The 21,756-nt window shown below is 41.7% G+C and overlaps 1 long non-coding RNA gene across 1 annotated transcript; it reads left to right on the top strand.

The window, feature by feature from the left end:
• The first annotated feature begins 16,307 nt into the window (after positions 1-16,307).
• LOC117467814 (uncharacterized) lies at positions 16,308-17,382 on the top strand. Its single transcript, XR_004554405.2, has 3 exons — positions 16,308-16,494; positions 16,682-16,780; positions 17,277-17,382. It is a non-coding gene; the product is annotated as an uncharacterized lncRNA (long non-coding RNA).
• The last annotated feature ends 4,374 nt before the right edge of the window (positions 17,383-21,756 follow it).

The following is a 21,756-nucleotide window of genomic DNA, read 5'->3' as shown; positions in this document are numbered from 1 at the left end:
ACTGCAGCCCATGTGACTGCTTCAGATAGTGCTTCAAATGGGTTCAGATCGGTTAAACCCCTGACATTTGGCACCAGCCCTTCCATGGGATTAAGATGGCTCAGACCACTCACTTATTATGTTTCCCCCTCTGAAGATAATTTATTTGCACAACAGGGGGGTTCAAATGAAGCTTTGAGAAATGAACCCTTTAGCAAACCAATTGGCTGGAAAGCTTCATGAAGCTGCATCTCGCTCTCACAAGCAACCCCTAGTCAAAACATTATTTGAATCATACATTTCAATCCCTAATTTTCAGTGGGGAAATTTAACAAAGTACATTTACCAGCCAATCCACAGGGATAACATGAGGATAAACCGGAATGTCCGGCAGTGGCTCAGTCAGTAGGGGCTTGGACTCTGAGCCGTAGGGGTGCCGGTTCAAGTCCCTAACCAGACCTAAATATGGAGTATGGACTGCTACTTGGAGAGGTCCCAGTTCACCTTCAGATCTGCCGTGGTGCCCTTGAGTAAGGCACTCCACCCCGCCCCCACTCCCCACTCCCATTGCTCCCCGGGCGCTGTACAATAGCTGCCCAGTGCTCCTACTAGACTCCTGGTACTAGGATGGGTTAAATGCAGAGGTCACATTTCACTGTGTGTGCTGTGTGCTCTGGGCAATACATTAACTGGTACAATTGTACTGACTGACCAGGAACACATCAAACAACAGGACTAATTAGATTAACGAGACACACCTGTAGAGGGCAGGTGGAGACACAAGGGCAGTAAGGAGATCACACACAGGTGGAGGCAAAGGCGGGAAAAAACAAAGACAGTCACGGCCCCTACACACGGCGGTGCCGCTTCAACGCTTCTGCCCATTCACTTTGAATGGAGTGACGTCACGATTCGCCAAACTGCATTGTGGGAGCAAAGCGTAGCTTCTCTCGAGGTGCTCGCTGCAAAAGTAGAGCAATGTTCTACTTTTGCCGCCTCGACGGAGGCGTCAGCCAATCAAATCCCTCGTATGTAAATCTGACAGTACAAGCAGTAGCCAATCAAACCGGATGTATGTTGGGAGAGCCAGACCGCAGTTATTTCCCATATGTCAAGAAAAGGAGAAAATGATCGTGGCGGTAGGGAACATACAGGGATACAAACCGGAGGAGCCAGGCATGGGGGGAGGTGGCAAAGACAGTGGGGGAAACTGGTAGGTTTTCGCTTGTTTGGGGAGTTTATATCCAGTGTATTTCGTTTGAATGGACAGCTAGCAAGCATAGACAGTATATTTAGCCAGCATGGATGTAGCATGAATGCTTTGCTTTGTATGTCCTTGGCGGGACATTCATGTGGTTGGTTATTGGTCGGGCTGCTCGCGTTGACTCCCCAAGCTCAAGACACGCCCACCCCCAAGCGGCAACGCACGCCGCCGTGTGTAGGGGCCGTAAGTAAAATATGACATTTCAAAATTAAACCTGAGAAGACAATGACATTTTTGTTATTCTACGTTTGTGTCGTGTATTGTACCCTTACTAGCATCACTTTAGTATAAACTATTTTCGGTCTATCTAGATTAAGAAAAATCTGAAATATATGTTTACCTCCAATCACCTCCTCTTGAGTACCTCATGAAAATACTCAGTGTCACAAATGAGTTTTCAGATGTCTTGTCTAGCGCAGAGAATGCTTTAGAACCAACAATGGGACTAATACAGTGAGTGAATGTACACCCACAGCATATCTTAGAGCAACAGCAAGATCTTAAACTGTGGGAACAACGTATGAGTCAAAGCTGAGAGCATTAAGTCGTTTTAGAGGTGAAACACAAGGCTCATATCCTGCAGGGTAATTTATTAGAACCTCTTGTTCATTTTGTAAAGCCTTTTCCAGAGACAAAAATGCATTCTCCTGACACTGGCATAGGCATATAAGTGTGTGTCTGTGTCTGTGTGTGTTTGTGTGAGAAAGAGAATGCTCACATATTCAATATTCAGCCTGCAGATGAGTTCTGTTTTGCTCTTAGATTAAACATAGGGGGAGTCCCAGGTCAGTTACTTATGACACACACTGTTTCATCCCTCACCATGAACACACACACACACACGCTTGTACGAGAGAGAACAATGTCCAATCCCCCGATGCAACTATTTGTAAATATCAAAACAGGGAAGTGGAGCATCTTGCTATCAAATCCACGATAGCATGCAAGTGTAATATGTTTCCAAATGGCAGATGAGAAATGTGCTTATGACAATGATGAAACAAGATAGCAGCGGTGATGGAATAGCCATATCCCCGTGTGGTTTGTCTTGTTGCATTGTAATCGCGTCGTGCCTAAAGTGTGCGCTGGTATCAGAACGTGTGTGATGATACTGGATCAGTAGCTACTCCCATCAAATCAGATAAACATATACAGAAGTTCTCCTGCTTAAAATGTATTTCCTCCTTCCTGCTTAGTATTAGCATTCTGCTGTTGATACTTTTTTCTCTTGAGCCAATTTTACTCACTTTCTAAGCTGATTGTGAGGTATCAACTGTACGGTCAAACATTTAAAAATCCGTTTTTTTCAGTTATTATCTTTATTGACATTTGTCTTGGCACTTATCTTACATTCATAATACAACCAAAACATTTGTTACAGACACCTATTGTGTATGTTTATTCAATCAAAGGACACCATTTAAAGACACCTACATTTTAAAAACGTTTGGGCCATGGAGAGCTCAGTTGGTAGAGCTAGCTGCTCCTGTACCGGGGTTTGGTCCCCATGCGGAAGACTTTCAACACTGTCACATCAATAAAGGCACTGGTTGCCAAAACAAATAATCACATTTTTCACCAGTCTTGGCAATTCAGCTAAATAAACGTGTTTTAGAACAAGTTAAGGCATTCAAGACTGATTGTTTTGGGAGAAAAATCATACATAATAATAATAATCTCAAATTATTTCAATTGGGTCTTTTGTCGCTCGGACGCTAATAGTAAAAAATATCAATCAAATATAAATAATTTTTCAGGGAGAAATCTTAGGCTTAAAGGTGGGTTAGGTGGGTTAGGTAAGTTTCAGAAACCTAAGTTAAGATGTCATTACATTGTGTCATTTTTCAGAAGGTTCGGTTTGCGTTCAGACGGGCAAAAACTCAAACGGACTATACACTTTAAACACAAGTCATGTGCACGGAAATGCTGTTCAACAATTGGTCAGACATGAAGCGGGTAAAAACCACAGGTAAACACGGAAATCGCGGCAATTTCTACCGTGGAGCATCCGCAGATTGTTTTCATGCTGCTGTTTATACAGAGAGCATAGCAACAGAATGTAGCGGGCGGCGCATATCAATACATAACTAGAGAATGCAATTCCTGAAGAAATTGCTAGTGGGAATGCTTTATGCTGAAAAGCTGACGCGAAACTGCTATGCTGAAATGTAATGTGTAAGAAGAAAGTGAATCATTTAGATTAAAATGAAATGTGTAAGAAGAAAGTGAATAATTTAGATTGAAATGAAATGTGTAAGAAGAAAGTGAAGACTTTAGATTGAAAGGATACATGAACACTGGGGGCTTGAATGTGAGATGAGAGAAGAAAAGAAAGTAAAAAGGCTTGGAAAGGCAGCAGAATATTTGAACCGCAAACTTCTGAACTAAGTTGATGGAGAATGATCTGTCGCCATGGCAACGGCATTTGATGACACCCCATAATACGCTTAGATGTGTTGATGGCTGCATCGTTACCAAACCTATGAAGTCTTGGGCTGTTTGGAGTAATTTCACTGAAGTTATGAGAAAACCGTGTTTCAAGTCGAGCATTGTGTTGCCATGGCAACGGCATTTGAAGAAATCTCAAAACTGTCCCGTAGATGTCTTCACGGCTGGACTGTTAGCACACTTGTGAAGTTTGAGCACTTTTTGAACATTTGCATAGGAGTTATAGCAACATCATGTTTTATGGCGAGGGATGCGCTTCCATGGAAACAGCATATGGTGAGATCTCAGAGTTGGCGTAGAGCTGTTGAGGCATGGACCGGTGATATACAAGTGAAGATTGGGTGACGATTGGACCGTGTCCATTGGACTTATAGCGACATCATGTTTTATGGCTAGGGATGCGTTTCCATGGAAACGGCATATGGTGAGATCTCAGATTTGGCGTAGAGCTGTTGAGGCATGGACCGGTGATATACAAGTGAAGATTGGGGGACGATTGGACCATGTCCATTGGACTTACAGCCTCATCGTGTTTCATGGCGAGTGGTCTGTCGCCATGGCAACGGCATTTCATGACACCCCATACTACGCTTAGATGCATTGATGGCTGCATCGTTATCAAACCTGTGAAGTCTTGGGCTGTTTGGAGTAATAAAACCGTGTTTCAAGGCGAGCATTGTGTTGCCATGGCAACGGCATTTGAAGAAATCTCAAGGCTGGACTGTTGAAGTCTGCTATCTGAAGTCTGCTGCTCTGAGCATGTCAGTTGGAGTGATGACATCATCGTGTTCCATTACACAGGTGTTTATAGTTGAGCTAACGAGCTCTGTAGAGATCACAGGTTTCCATTGTTCTGAATGAGAGAGGAGGGTCAGGCCGATTGTCGAACCTCAGATTGAGGAGGAACAATGCGGATTCCGTCCTGGTCGTGGAACGACGGATCAGCTTTTTACTCTCGCAAGGATCCTGGAGGGGGCCTGGGAGTACGCTTATCCGGTCTACATATGTTTTGTAGACTTGGAGAAGGCGTATGACCGAGTTCCCAGGGAGTTACTGTGGGAGGTGCTGCGGGAGTATGGGGTGAGGGGGTCTCTACTCAGGGCCATCCAATCTCTGTACTCCCAAAGTGAGAGCTGTGTCCTGGTCCTCGGCAGTAAGTCGGACCCATTTCCGGTGAGGGTTGGCCTCCGCCGTGGCTGCGCTTTGTCACCAATCCTGTGTGTAATATACATGAATCGTATTTCGAGGCGTAGTCGTGGGGGAGGGGGTCTGCAGTTCGGTGGACTAAGGATTGCACCACTGCTTTTTGCAGATGATGTGGTTCTAATGGCTTCATCGGTCTGCGACATTCAGCACTCACTGGATCGGTTCGCAACCGAGTATGAAGCGGCTGGGATGAGGATCAGCACCTCCAAATCTGAGGCCATGGTTCTCAGCAGGAAACCGATGGACTGTCCACTCCAAGTAGGGAATGAGTCCTTACCCCAAGTGAAGGAGTTCAAGTATCTCGGGGTCTTGATCTCGAGTGAGGGAACAATGGAGCGTGAGATGGGCCGGAGAATCGGAGCAGCGGGAGCGGTACTGCAGTCGCTTTACCGCACTATTGTGACGAAAAGGGAGCTGAGCCAGAAGGCTAAGCTCTCTGTCTACCGGGCCATTTTCGTTCCTACCCTCACCTATGGTCATGAAGGATGGGTCATGACCGAAAGAACGAGATCGCGGATACAATCGGCCGAGATGGGTTTTCTCCGCAGGGTGGCTGGTGTCTCCCTTAGGGATAAGGTGAGAAGTTCGGTCATCAGGGAGGGACTCGGAATTGAGCCGCTCGGAATTGAGCCGCTCCTCCTTCGCGTCGAAAGGAGCCAGTTGAGGTGGTTCGGGCACCTAGTTAGGATGCCACCTGGGCGCCTCCCTAGGGAGGTGTTCCAGGCACGTCCAGCTGGGAAGAGACCAAGGGGTAGACCTAGGACCAGGTGGAGGGATTATATCTCTTCGCTGGCCTGGGAGCGCCTTGGGATCCCCCAGTCAGAGCTGGTTGATGTGGCCAGGGAAAAGAAAGTTTGGGGCTCTCTGCTGGAACTGCTACCCCCGCGACCCGACCACGGATAAGTGGGAGAAGATGGATGGATGGATGGATGGATGAATGAGAGATGAACCTCTTACTGTACATGTGAACGTTTTGTGGAAGAACCGTAACAGATATCTTTGAAATTTCAAGACGTGAAGCATGTCAAGGAAGTTGAGTATCTGAAGTGTAATGTTTGTGTACTTTCGGGTTAATAATGTGGCCTTTTTGTCAGTTTAACTAAAGGTGTGCGGCTGCTACCGTGAGGAAATATCTGCCTGAAATTACAATGGGCTTCAATGGAGGAATTTTTAACGTTTTTGTCACTTCATGCCCTCACGAGGCATTTTGTTTAATTATTTTTGCTTAATTATTTGTCATTTTTCAAGCTACGAGATGTTTTCCTACATTTATCATGAACAATTATGTCCCAGGAATGTAGGGTTTGGGAATTATGGTCTGTGACATCACGCACTCTAGTTAATGTTAAAATGTGAAGAAAACCTCTAAAACAAGGTCTGAACAAATGTTAATATCTCTAAAATTAAATTAAGAATCAGATTTAAAAGTTGTTTCACATGAATAATGTCAGAATGATTTGCAACATTTTAAAGTTGGAATGAGGTTTCTGAGTGAAAGTATGAATGAACAGTTAGCAGTTGAAGTCACATGAAGATTTGTTGAAGTCTTAAGATTTCCTCCATTGACTTCAATGTTAAAAAATGTATGTATTATGGGATGTATCTCTGGAATTATGGAAGTTATGAATGAGAAAAGTAATAGCCATCGATTCCCGACCGAGCTGAACATTTTGATGTTTGAACGGAGTTTCTGCGATGTTCAATGCGGGAGAAGAAGAGGGCCAAAATACCGGCGGAATAATAATAAAAATGTTGTCCGTAGAAGAACAGTTAGTTGGAATGCTGTAAACAGCATTCCCACTAAATGAGACAACGTGCGTTATAACCCATGCCTATAATGAGAGACGTTCAGCAGTCAGGAGGATGTTTCACCGACGATAGGTATCACTGATGACACTGTACCACGTCGTTTTTGCTGCACACATGGGACAAGTGAGGTAAGCAGTCACAAAAGCAAATATAGAATAGGTCATGTTTATAGTTGTTCATATATCCGTCAATTAATACATAATTTGAGAAAGAATGGAAGCATAACCCTATAGGCTTCTGTATGCACACCATATATATAAAAATATGCTAATAAAATAGCTAGATGTAATAGTTATGTTTACACATGTAACTGTATATATTTAAAGCACTTCATTGAACAATCACCTGAAAGTTGAACTGTGATAATTGCATGTCATTTTATAACCTTTTTCTGCTTTTATTGTAAGAAAGGTGCTATACAAATAATTAATAAAAGTTCTGTCTGTCTCCCCTCCCACAGGTGCCTGTGGGTTCAGTCCATGGATGTATAATAAGAACTGGATACAGCGTGGAAGGCGGGGCCTCATTCATTCCGATGAGAGTTGCTCATTGGCGCATGGATAATAAAATAGCCCAACTTGTGAGAGAGTGAAACGTCACAGATTACCCAGCATGCCTGAGAAGTACCCGTATGTGCGCTCATAGAGCATGCGCAACTTTAACCACGCCCCCCAAAAGGCTCGTTCACATCAAGCACGTCAATTTGCACCGCGCATTCTGGTTTGTTATGATGGATTTGATATTAACGAATAACGAGGTGGCAGTTAGCAGCTAGCAGCTAGCGGCTAGCTAGTGTAACGTCCGAGCCATTTGTAATTATGCTAATGTTCACATCAATCGTTATGTACTTTTATATTACGCTGATGTAACAGGATCTAGTGATGGTTTTGTTCAGCATTGCCAGCTTCACTGTTGAGCTTTATGTTGTGCCGAGCATTCTTCTCTCTATATACAAGTAGGCTATAATTAATACAACTGTTAATTTGATTAGAGCTTTGACACATATATCTTTATTTATATATGTATAAGTATGACGACTTCCTCGGGCGATATCATATGGTATAGCTAATTAATCTGGGTCAAAACGTGTTGTGCCCACATGCAAAGGTTGTAAACTCTGGCTTATCCCTGCGTGGTATTATAGTAATAGCAAACAGCAACTCCTTTAATGGTATATTGCAAGTGCAATAAGAAGCTACAGGGATGTTAATCTACGTCAGTAATATTAACTTTATTTAATACAAGATTTACATCATACAGCCCATGTAGTATAATATTTTACAAATGATGAATTACAGCAAACATGTGCAATATATCCATTATTACAGCTCCGTTGGCTGGCAGTAAGGCGATGTGGTCCGTTCTTATTGTGCATCCATGAGTAAAGATAAACGCATGTAGTGCTGAACACGTAACATGAACGTGCCGGGCGGCGCGGTCTCGTGGGTTAGATGCACGTTCATAATGCAGAGGGAAATAACTCTCAGAATAACGTTATTAGCACATTTTTACAACTTGAGGAACGAATGTTTTTAATAAGGGCTATACAAGTGTTCATACTGGGTAGTTTATTTAGTTTAAAAAAAATTATCCAACGATTTACAGACCAATCTTTCCCAATGTAAGTCAATGGGAAAAAGTGTTTCCGGGCCTGGCAACCAAACGGAAGTGTAGTACCGCTGTTTGGCCACCACGAATATTTTCATCTGAGTCCGGCGCACTTCCTGGGGGCTTGGTTCAGTCCGAAGCTCTCACTGGTGGCATGATGCAGTTGAGACCTGGACTGACAGGCAAAGGCAGAAGAACTTCCGCATGAAAAGGGCCAAAAGGGCTTGGTTCAGTCCGAAGCTCTCACTGGTGGCATGATGCAGTTGAGACCTGGACTGACAGGCAAAGGCAGAAGAACTTCCGCATGAAAAGGGCCACTTTTCTTGTGACCTGCTGCGGCCAAGTCTAATAAGGAACAACACCCGCTACCGCCAACCGATCCCTGTGGAGCTGCGGGTTGCCATTTGTTTGTGGAGGCTGGCCACTAACCTGGAGTTCAGGTCCCTCTCCCACCTTTTTGGGATAGGAATATCAACAGCCTGTTTGATCACCCAAGAGGTATCAACGGCCATTAATAACACCATGGGTAAGATGTTAATTAAGGTTCCAACTGCAGCACAGCTGAGAGCCATCATGCAAGCCTTCCGGGACAAATGGCACTTCCCACAAGTTGTTGGAGCTATTGATGGTGCTCATATTGGGATCCTGGCTCCGAGTGACACCCCTGCCGACTATTATAACCGCAAAGGCTTTCACTCTGTGATTCTGCAAGGTGTGGTGGATCATCGTATGATGTTTTGGGACATAAACATAGGTTTCTTGGGTAAAGTCCATGACGCAAGAGTATTTGCCAACTCCTCACTCTACCGCCGTGCTGAAGCTGGAACCCTGTTGCCTGAGTGGACTGAAACATTCGAGGGGGTGGATGTGCCTCTTGTTATCCTGGGGGATTCCGCTTACCCTCTTCTCCCATGGCTCATGAATCCCTATCCTGAGGGAAGAGGCGTTACTGTTGAACAAGTCCAGTTCAACCACCGGCTTAGTCAGGCGAGGATGACAGTTGAGAAACTCAAGGGTAGGTGGAGGTGCCTGCTCAAAAGAAATGACACACACGTCACTTTTGTCAGCAGAACAATAATGGCCTGTTGTGTACTTCACAACTTTTGTGAACTACACAATGATGAGCAAGAGGCAGTCTTTGGAAGGGTTGGGGAGGCTGGTCAGGATGGAGCTGAGGATGCTGCAGCAGCACAGCAGAATCAGGCCCATGCTGGCCGAGACATTAGAAATGCTATATGTGCCTATTTTGCCAGAATTTAGAAACAAGAGGAGGTTAGATAAAAAGAGGTGTCGAGATCAGAGGAGAAAGAAAGTAAGGAGGAGGAGGACAGGTCAGGAAAGCAGGAGTGAAGAGATTTGGTTTATTTTCTTCAAGATTGCACATACAGTATAACTTTGTTATTGTTCTATGTTTGTTACTTGTTTTAAATGATGTATAGATATTGGCACATAATATACTGCATAAGCATAATGTACAATGTGAAAGATACTGCATGTTCTGTAATGATTCTCCCAGAGATGGGGACTCGAGTCTACGACTCGGACTCGAGTCGCACTTAAGTCGCACACACAGAGACTTCAGACTTGACTTGGACTCGTGACCAAAAGACTTCAGACTCGACTTGGACTCGTGTGTTGGGACTCGTGAACAATCATTGTGTTTTCTATGTTTGGCTTATTAAAGGTGGGGTAGGTAAATTTGAGAGAAACCGGCTCGAGATCGCTAGAATTTGAAAATACACAACCGGAGATAATCTGCTAGAGGCTGCTACTTCCTTATAGAGCCCGCCTCCTCCAACACACACGAACGTGCACATGACCAATGAGGGCACGAGATAAGTTTGTGCCCAGATGGAAGTCTGACAGGCAGGTAGGCCATCCAGTTATTTTAGCCGGGCTCATTACGCAGACGTGCGCGCCTCTGTTACTACCTTGTAGTAACACAATGGCGACCGGCGGCACACCTGCGGCTGTACCGCTTGTAATTAGGTTCAACTACAAAAACTTCGAACAAAACGCCGGCGGCACCAACAAAAGGAGCGCACACTGCAAAGTCTGCAATATCAAAATCAAGGATGCTAGCGCAACAACGTCGAATTTCATCAGGCACTTGAAAACTCACCCGGAGAGGTCAGTCACATTAACGCATGGACGGTTAGCAAACATGTTTAGCTCAGCATCAGCTATGTAATGTTAACTTAGCTTGCTACTAGCTTTGTAACTGAATATTTGAAAAGATGAGTGAATGTTTGCTTGTCACACTTGTTTGAGTTGAGTGGTGTTGACATCCAACTCTTGACATGACATAAAAAAGGTCGGTAATGTTAATCATATTGCATTGCAATAGCCTGTTTAAAGTGATCATATAACAAACAACTAATCAGTACTGATACTGTATGCTAATAGATATAGGAGTGATAATAACACAGTAAATGCTTTGAATTTCTTAGATATAGCTGTGCAGTATTCTTAACAGACTGGATCGCAGCAGACAATAGAAGGCTTATTACAACCAGAAGAGACATGAGACTTTTATTTGTTTAGAGACTTGAGACTTGACTTGGACTCGTGACCAAAGACTTGAGACTTGATCAAGTCTCACCCCACAAAGACTTGAGACTTCACTTGGACTCGTGACCAAAGACTTGAGACTTCACTTGGACTCGTGACCAAAGACTTGAGACTTGACTTGGACTTGCAAAAAAAGACTTGTGAACATCTCTGGATTCTCCATTGAGCTCATTAATGTGACCCTTTCATTACAATAAAAGAAAGTACTTTGAGTTATTGACCATACTTTTTTTTTAACATACTGTAAACTCCACACAAATGTACTGTATATTTAATAAAAAAATTATTTGGAAGTGCACAAACATTTTTCTCCAAATGCAAGAAATATTTGGGGCCAAGTGCAAAAATGTCAGACTTTGCTACAGTATAAAAACAACTGCTATACTGCAAACAAATACTACAAACGGGTACAGTAGTAAGATATGTAGCCAATCTTTGACACAAGATATACAATATATATTTATACTAGGGCTGTCAAACGATTACAATTTTTAATCAGATTAATCACAGCTTAAAAGTTAATTAATCATGATCACCATTCGAACTATGTCCAAAATATGCCATTTATTTATGTATATTGTTGTGGGAATGGAAAGATAAATGAAAGAAGGCGGATATATCAATTTAACATACAGTATCTATGTTTATTATAACATTTTTCTGCATGTCAAAATGAAAGACGACCCACACACCTATCAATCATCAAACCGTGGGGTCTTAATTCATTACGTGTTGATTTCTATCAACGGGGGAGTACTTCAGGAAAGTCGACAGAGGGGGGGGGGGGGGCGCGCTAGTGGAGTACTTCGTGACCACAGAGTGTGAACGTTGTGATCAGCTGTTTTAGCGCAGTTCTCCAGTGAAGGGGGGAGTCTCCCTCCGCAGCCGGTTGGCGTAGTTTTAGCACAGTTCCGTTGTACAGACCGACGTTAACAGCAGCCTGTCTGTGCACACGGAGACCGACTCTGTCGTCCGGTGATCTAACCGCCTTCTGGAAAAGCTTCACAAGTACGTCGGTACGCAAATGCGCTTTGTGACACAAGTGACGGTACGCATTTCAGATTACGCACATAACCTGCGTACCAGTTATGTGCACCCCTGTACCAGAGCCATATTATTACTATTATATGGCTCTGCCCTGTACTACAGAAAAAGTAGTCTCCGTAGGGACTTCCTGCAACAACACCACGCCGTTATCAAAGATGTTCTATTGAGAAGACGATCACTACGTGACAAAAGTTTTCAAAACCGTGGCTACTGAAATCAATCTTACTAACTGCTGTGTGTGCAATTTACTCCGCGCGAGTTGGCAGACTTTATTTTGCTTACTTTAACATCATTTTTCATGGTGGGGCTAAGCCATTTCTTGGAATGGGTGTAGCCTACCCCAGCCATACCCTGGCGCTGCCACTGGTGGCACGTATGGGGCGGGCCATTCTGCACATGCGTTAAATATTTTAACGCAATTAATTCAAAAAATTAATTACCGCCGTTAACGCGATAATTTTGACAGCACTAATTTATACAAAAAAGGCACCACATATTGAGGTAGAACAATGCATAATCATTAAATAAGAAATACTTCTCAATTCAATAAAGTAAAAAGGTGCAGTCACAGTTTCAGTGCTTAGAGGTTTTTTTAAGCAGCAGCTTTTCAACTTCGCACAACATTTAGCCACCTAACAATAGTTGCAAACTAGGACGAGTTGCGTTTCTACTCAGTTAAAGGACATTTTTGGAACATAATTTCCTTTGGCAGTCAGGCTCTTGGTTGACAGGTGGAGATAAGTGGGTAGAAGTGGCAGTAGGCATTGCTGAAGGAGTAGGTATGGATGGTGGAGAGGGCCTGAAGAGTGGGTTATGTATGAAAGGAGGAGTGAGCATGGATGAGTTGTGGGGCATCGAATTTGGGGGCATAGCATGTTATGTGGGCATCGGGGGCATAGCATGTTGTGTGGGCATCGGGGGCATAGCATGTTGTGTGGGCATCGGGGGCATAGCATGTTGTGTGGGCATCGGGGCATGGAGTACAGTATGCTGTGCGACCTTGCATTGACATCCAGTTGGGCATATGTGTTTGTGATGTTTGATATGACATGGTACTTATGACATTGCCAATAAGCTGCATGAACATTCTGTTGTTCTCCGGACTTTGCTCCTGCAAGGTCTTGAATCTCCATTCTTCAGTTTCCTGTTGTGCCCGTAAAAACATCTCAACATTTGCTGACTCCTGCCTCTGGTGACTCTGCTCAGCTTCCATCAGTGCATTCACCTCTCTCATTTGCTCAGCCATTACACTGAGAACTGTACTGTCCTGTCCAGTCTTTGCTTTCCCCCCCCTGGAATTAGCACCAGGAATAGCCCATCTTTTTCCTGGCTGCTGACTCTGATCCTGGTCTGTGCTCTGCTCAGAGGGCTGTCCACTGTCATTGGGGTTGTCAGCTCCAACTGTTAACAGTGAGATATTAGGATCATTAGTTCAGAGGATTCGTTAGTTGAGGAGTTGGGCATATGGCTGATGTAGGTACTGTTCATAGGATTTCATAATTGCACTTCACACACTAAGCAGCTTTATAGCCTTCACAATGGCTTGCTTATTAATATGTATTTTTGTATAGTGGGTTTATCAGTCAGCTCATCCCCCAAGTCAAAAGGACAGATAACAAGGCCTGTACACCGGCAGCATAGCCCCTGCGAGATGGAGTTCATGACTTTATGAGCTGTTCATGAGCACTCATGAAACATTCATGAACAACTCATTATATGTTCACTTGTCATGTTCATGAACCAAAATTCTTAAAATGCTCATGAACCATTTTAAAGAGCAGTTCATGAAATGTTTATGAACATTGTTCATTCATATAAAGTTCCTGTTTTGCTCATGACAGACTTTTATGAGCAATTTATGAACTTTTCATGTACCAGCCAATCACAACATTATAATTAAAACCCCAAAAAGTGTGCATGAGTATTTCATGAACTTTTCATGACTATGAGCATTTCATGAATTTTGGATGATTGTGGCAAGTTCAGAATATTTTGGAATATTCATGAGCATTTTATGAACTTTTGATGATCAGTGTGATGTTTTTAAAGACCTCTTGAATATTCATCTACTATTTGAACATTTCTTTCTTTTTTAAAACTTGTAATCTTAAAACAAAACAATAGTGAATTTGAAACTGAACATTATCTGTATTTATTTTGGTGACATTCATATCATTTTATGGTTTATCTGTACTGTTTGAGAAGCAGTACGAGTAAGTAGCGCCAAGGTGGAACCTTTGGCAGGTGAGCGGTGACATCTGGGTTACCTTAGGGGGGGACACTTCCGCCCCCTCCTCAGAAGCAATCCAGACGATCAACCGGATCCTGTGTATAATTATTGCTGCTCCACTTTTCTGTTTTCTACAGGTCAGTACATAATGAAAATGATCGATGTTAACTTGTGTGAATTAGATATGATGTTGGAGATGTTTAGGAGAGTGTGTCAGAATGTTGTGAGCATGTTTGACATAGTAACGGTATTTTAAAAATACTAAACTGTCGGCAACAATAGATGCCATTTTCGCGGGCTTCAGCCGCACCTGGGTAAATGTGACCTGAGCGAAGGCTCGCAGGCAGGTTAGCTGCTGCGCACGGGTAATATGTTTTGTTTACCTGAGTGCAGTCTTGCAGGCACATTGCCTTGTTTTTTGTTTATTAACATTGACAGTGTATTTTTGTGATCTCCATAATATGTTATATTTGGTAAAGATAGATATATTGATAGAAAGTATTATTTGATAGCGTTATGTGTTTATAGATAACAACCTGTCCTTCACTGCAAACATAGCCGCTACAACCCGCTGCTGCAGATACATGCTTTACAACATCAGGAGGATGCGTCCCCAGCTGACCCAGAAAGCGACGCAGGTTCTGGTCCAGGCTCTCATCATCTCACGCCTAAACTACTGCAACTCCCTCCTTATGGAATGCCATTTAAGCCAATATTAAATAAATAAATATATACATAAATAATTAAATAAATACATATATATATAAATATGCCTATGAAATTAATTATAAAATAAATAAATTAGGCAATAAATATGTATACATGTACATTTAAATACACAATTATTTATTTCATGGGACTTTTATTTCATAATGACACATTTATTTATTTCAAGAGACTTGTATTTCATAATGACACATTTATTTATTTCAAGAGACTTGTATTTCATAATGACACATTTATTTATTTCAAGAGACTCGTATTTCATAATGACATATTTATATATTTCAGATGACTTGTATTTCATAATGACGCGTTTCTTTATTTCAAAAGACTCGTATTTCATAATGACTTATTTCATGTGACTTGTATTTCATGATCAGACATTTCCATTCGTTATATGCAAATGAACGGGGCGTGGTTAGCTCACAGGTCCAGAGACCCAGACCAAAGCAACAGCACCACACTGGCTACTCGAGAAGAGCAAGAAAATGGAGGAGAAGGACTATAAGGCAAACTACTAAATGAAAATAACAACATGGAAGACGTCGGTGGGCTCCAAGACTTAACTGGTTCTTATCTGGTCTTATCTGGTCCGCCCAATGCTGCTCTTCTGAGAGAAACCGCTCTGACAGCTCTCTCTAGTCTCTACTGGGAAACAGCTAAAAGTCCTTCTGGAGGTAAGCAACGCTACACAATTACACCCAGTCTGAGAGTAAAATATGTCTCGAAGGTTCGTTTTGCTTTCTTACAACGTTAAGTTAATGTTAACGTAATATTACGTTTGCTAGGAGGCTATCGTTACGAGCTAGCTGTCTTAGCTAACAACAGTTAGCAGCTAACTTTTTCTGCAGTTTGTGTTGCCCCTGAAAAACGTGATGTAGTTATTTAAGGGTATGTTAAATTAACGTTATTTTACAAGTTGAGAGAGTTAAGTTGTGTTTAAAATCGTCAATGTAATGCACGTTAGAGGTTTTGTGTTGGACATGAAGTTAGCTAACGTTAGCTAACTCCACCAGGCAGCTAGCTTAATACAAAGAGGGGTTTTGTGCTTCATTGCAAACTTTTCTTTGTTAATCTACCTGAAACTGTAGGGACAGTTTGTTTCTACTCAACTATACAGACCATTGTTGAGGAGATTCAAAACATACTGTACATGAGTTGGGTCCAACATATACCTTGAGTAATGTTACTTTGCTGCTAAAAATGAAACATCATCATCAGATGAGGACATCACCAAAGTGTGTGAGCCTGTCAGGGGATTTGATCTGTTCTCTGCATGTCCTAAACACTGCTCTGGTATTACTTATCTTGTAACATGTAAGTCTCCCGCTCTTGTCATCTTTCAGGCTTTGCATTTGAACTCCTATGACTGGTTGCGGACTTGAAGGGAACGCCTTCTTGACATCCAGGAAAAAGGTGAGATTATAATACATTTGAATGCCAAAAGCAAGTTATTGTTTTTAACTTTTTAAATATGATTGTTTTGGGGCATTTCAGTTTTATTGGACAGGCAGTAGAGATCTACTGGAAACAGTGGAGAGGGAGGAGATGATATGCAGCATACGGCCAGCCGGATGGTTGCTGCTCCGTGTGGAACGTGTCCTATCAGGTAAAGCACTTTGGTACCCAGTTATTTATGGTGTTGAGTTTGAATTTAGCTTTTGGAATGTAATTTCCAACTGTGCATTGTAAAGACTGAAAAAACAGCCTCAGGTTAAAGCTTGACATGATTTGGTCTTTTACTTAAGAAGGTGTTTGTCCTCCTGTGTTGTCTTATTTCCTTATCTTTCTTTCAGGTGTAACATCTACCAATGGTTGTACATGACAGAGACCTCCTCCGCCTCTTTGCTGTCTTACTAGTCAACCCTTCTGATCAGGTCCTTTCCTAAATAGTGGTAAGTTTTACAGTTCAGCGTACGTTAATTTAGTAACGTAATGCTTTACCGCTGTTGAATAAATCCTATATTGCTAGTCATTTTATTAAAACTACGATTTGTAAACTTTTTGATTCCAATTACAATAATCTTTTTGTTATAATTGTAAAACATATCTTAACATCCATCAGCAATCAATACAACAAATCATCCAACACTAAATAGAAGAAATCTGGACCTATTTATTTTGATACAGCAGCATGTGTTGGGACTGCTCATTGATGTCATCAAGAGCCATTGAGTCTACCTTTTGCAGTCGGCCTCTCAGAATGTTTATCATTTATTTGTATTTTAACATTCCTATAATAATTAGTTTTTTTATTGTTTTGTTCTTTATTTTTGTTGTGAGAATCACTTTGCAATTATTGTGTAAGTGCTATATAAATAGTTATACTAATATTATTGTTGTTACTATTATTAATAATGTCTTCTTTGTTTTCTTTATTCATCGCTGCAGAAAGGATCATGCCAGCCCACATCAAACACCTGATCAAGAGCTTGTGAACCTCCCTGCTGCAGACACCTGTGTGATATTCCACTCTGACTGGCACCCTGAATATGACCTGCAGGTACGATATATATATATATATATATATCTGTTCTGTCCGTCCTAAAGATAGTTCAATACGGCTACAACAACAACAACAGTCTTTCCGTTTATTCCCTCGGTTCTTTAAGTGTATATTATTTTCCCACTTAATGCTTAAAAACGTTGAACAGCAGCTGCACATGATGCTCTTTTGACCCCTCTTTTAATTTTTTATTTCAGGCTCAAGCTTGGTTCGTCATCGTTTTGGCCAGTCTAAGGCGGTGAAGGTGTACCGTCTGATCACTAGAAACTATGAGAGGGAAATGCTGGATAAAGCTGGACCGTCCCGTCCTGCAGAGCATGAGTGGCAACAACAACGGGGTGAGAAAAATAAAATCTGTCATATTTCTAGATGCCAAGTCATGTTTGGGTCAGTCGCTGTTGCAGTACGCTTAGTTTATTTTCAAAAAGAGTTTTCTAAATCCACTTGTGTAAATGTCTCTCTGCGTCACCTTTAGCCGGTCCAGCAGTTCTCCAAGAAGGAGATCGAGGACCTGCTGAGGAAAGGAGCCTACGCCGCCATCATGGACGAGAACGACGAAGGCAATCGCTTCTGCTAGGAGGACATCGACCAGATCCTGCAGCGAAGAGCCTCCATCATCATCATCATCATCATCATCATCATCATCATCATCATCATCATCATCATCATCACCAGGTATGTTCTTAGCAGCACGAGCCACTTTGTGAGACACCAAGTTCTTGGTTATTGGAAATGTAATATTGATGATGTAATAATTAAAACTAGGGTTGGGTACCGAGCCCTGGTATTAAATGGGCCCCGGGGCTGAATTATGAAAGACCGTGGTACCGTTAACGTCCAACGTTATCGATCTTTTTATCGGTGCTGGAGACATTTAAAAAATAGATGTCATATGTATTATATCTACATAAACATTATATCGCAGTCTTACTGTTGCCAACTCCGTTTCTAATATGCAATAAGACTACAAAGTGCGTCTATGATTTATTTTCGATCTTTCCAATCCAGACGGGAGATCTCTCTCCCCTGTCGGTGTGCGAGGGGGTGGGGCAGTTTACACACAGAACCTGCTACATGCATGCAACACACACACGCACGTGCGCACACAAACACATGGCGGAGAGAACTAAGCACCCCTTAAGCCCCGCCCCCCCGAGCACACACTCTCGGCTCACTAGAATGAATGGAGAGAGAGAATAAATCTAGATTCGGCTTTTAGTGCATTTTACAGCTTTAAGGACTTAATGATTCTAGGGCTATACAATAGTTCACACTGGGTAGTTTATTTAGTTTCAAAAAAATTATCCACCGATTTACAGACGTCTCTTTCCCCATGTTAGTCAGTGGGAAAAAGTATTTCTGGGCCGGTCGATGTCACAGACTGATAAGGAAATTGTAGTACCGCCGTTTGGACACACCGAATATTTTCCTCAGAGTCCGGCGCACTTCCTGGGGGCTTGGTCTTGAGGTGGAAAATGCTTGTTGCCAATAGTGCAAAAAGAGTTTAGCATGTAAGGGCGGTAACACGAGCTATTTGTCTAAACAATTAGCAAAAGTGCACCACATCCAGACGGAGAAATGCACCGGACTGTCTTTCTAGTAGCTCTGTAGCTCCATGCACGAGTAACGTTTCCACGTCAGGTGTTATGTATGCTAGCAGCAACACACGGAGTTAACTCAATGATACAAACATGGGTTAATGATTAGTGGTAACTGAGTTAATTATTTTTGTTAAAGTTTCAGCTATTCTGTTTGCAGTTCTATCATCACATTATTGAATACGATTTGTTAAAACATTGTTGTTTCTTATTTTCAGTTTGCTTCAAGCTGTGGCTGTACGAGAAAGACGTGGAGGACCAAGAGATGCTAGCCAGATTGGCAAAGACCGGAAGATACATAATAGAGAAGATAATGGGAATTAACAAGAAAAAGAAAAACATTTTTTATAATTTCTTTGTTGCTGTTTACATTTTGAATTCGGTCTTCCTATGCTGTAAAATGTATTATCTCTTCGAGTTACACACGGCATCTATTGCACGTCTGTCCGACCTGGGAGAGGGATCCCTCCTCTGTTGCTTTCCCTGAGGTTTCTCCCATGTTTCCCCTCAAACTGTGGGAAGTTTTTCCTTGTACAATGTGAGGGTCTAAGGACAGAGGGTGTCGTTTTTCACTCATACTGATATTCTGAACAATCTGTGCTGTTGTATTTGCTGTAAAGTGTCTCTACTGTAGGCTATTTTTATTATATGTACAGCACTTTGGCTCGACCAAAAATCGTTTATAAATGTGCTATATAAATAAAACTTGATTTGATTTGATTAAGGTTACATCACCCATTATGACAATTTGCTTTCCTTTTTCTCTTCTCTTAACTGAATAGTCCTGTCTTTAAGTATAATACAATGTAAAGTCCTTTTCCTGCACCATTTGAAGGCTTCAAAACAGGCATTTTTACTGTATGTGTTTGGAGAAATGACACAATCAATGGCCCAGAATTGTACTTTATAAACTGAATCTTGTGGTGCTTGAAGAATTACACACTGGCTAAGCCGGCCAGGTTATATATTTTGTAGCCATTTTTTGCAATATTTATAAAAATGTCACTAGTTATTTAAACAAACCACTATCTGAGGATAATACAAGCAACCATAAAACACCCTTTACTAAAGCCATTGAAGCCCATGAAGAATTTATCCTTTCACAAATCTTTTCAAGAATTTTCTGCTGTAAGTTAGGGCACTCTGTGCAGAATTTGCGAGGAATGAACTAGGAGCAGAGAAATAATCATATATTAAAAGACAGCAGCTTCATAAGAGGCCAACAAGAGTGACAGTGTGCTGAAGAATAGACCAGCTATCCAGGCCAGACTCTAAAGACTTTCCAAGGGGTACAAATGCTGCTGCCGGAGTACTGACTGAAGTATTGCTGGTATCAAGTCTACCATCCTCTTAAAAATACTCTGTCCAACAATATCAGTCTCATGAAGAAAGTTTTTTTTAACGTTTATTCAAAATAGCAGAGAAACATGCATTCTTGTTCTCAGGAGGGGACATTGACAGAGGATTGTTGGAAAAGTACACAGTAAGTACTTCATAGTACTTGTGGGGGTAGTTTCAGTCGTACTGAGTCCAACAGGATCAATTATCTCACGAAGAACTAATGGCAACACAAAATAATTCCCTCATCAAACTTAGAAGTGGCCATGTTTTGTTCTCAGCAGGGGATTTTGACAGAGTATTCCTCAAACAATACACAGTAAAAGTACTTCAATGTATTGTAAGTAGCAGGCTAAATAATACAAAGTCAAACAGTATCAATTTAATTAAGAACTAATGGTAAAATCATATTTTTATCATTCATCAAAGATAGCAGAAAACATGCATTATGTAGCCTACTAAGGAGGGGACTCTGACAGAGGATTACTCACAAAGTAGCTACACAGCAAAAGTAGGCTACTTTATTTTATTTCTGGTAGAAGTCAAAATAGTACCGAGTCCAACAGTGTCAGTTTCCTTAAGAACTTGTGGTAAAACATATTTGTATCACTGGTCAAATATAGCAGGAATGAAGAGCAGCTGATTTGAAAGAAAAAAAACACAAGAGACGGCGGAGTGACCGCAGTGCAGAATCGCTGTATAGTTTAAATCTCCTAACAATGTTGTCCATTTTAGACATAGGCTTATTATATTTACAGCCCTTAATAACATCCATTTTCTGGGCTCAATATGTGTCTTGGTCGTTTTCGTTGTTATCGATAAATTCACCTCGTTTCCCTTTGTTTATAATATTATCACCGCTTTTGTTTTGAAATCACTTCCGTGAGTTTCCCCCCGCCCCCCGTTGCACTGACCATTAGCCCATTTAGTAAGGTAAAAAGCAAAAAGGCCTCTCAAACGCTCTTCCGTTTACGTGTTTAATAAAGAAAAACAATTGGACGGTAGATACACAGATTTAAAATAGATGCATTTGATTTAAAAATAACAAATATAATTCAAAATGTAAACAGCAACAAAGAAATTATAAAAAATGTTTTTCTTTTTCTTGTTAATTCCCATTATCTTCTCTATTATGTATCTTCCGGTCTTTGCCAATCTGGCCAGCATCTCTTGGTCCTCCACGTCTTTCTCGTACAGCCACAGCTTGAAGCAAACTGAAAATAAGAAACAACAATGTTTTAACAAATCGTATTCAATAATGTGATGATAGAACTGCAAACAGAATAGCTGAAACTTTAACAAAATAATGAACTCAGTTACCACTAATCATTAACCCATGTTTGTATCATTGAGTTAACTCCGTGTGTTGCTGCTAGCATACATAACACCTGACGTGGAAACGTTACTCGTGCATGGAGCTACAGAGCTA

The sequence above is a fragment of the Pseudochaenichthys georgianus genome, chromosome 3 (assembly GCF_902827115.2).
Source record: "Pseudochaenichthys georgianus chromosome 3, fPseGeo1.2, whole genome shotgun sequence".
In the NCBI taxonomy this organism is placed as follows: domain Eukaryota; kingdom Metazoa; phylum Chordata; class Actinopteri; order Perciformes; family Channichthyidae; genus Pseudochaenichthys; species Pseudochaenichthys georgianus.
This window is presented reverse-complemented; position numbering and strand designations above follow the sequence as displayed.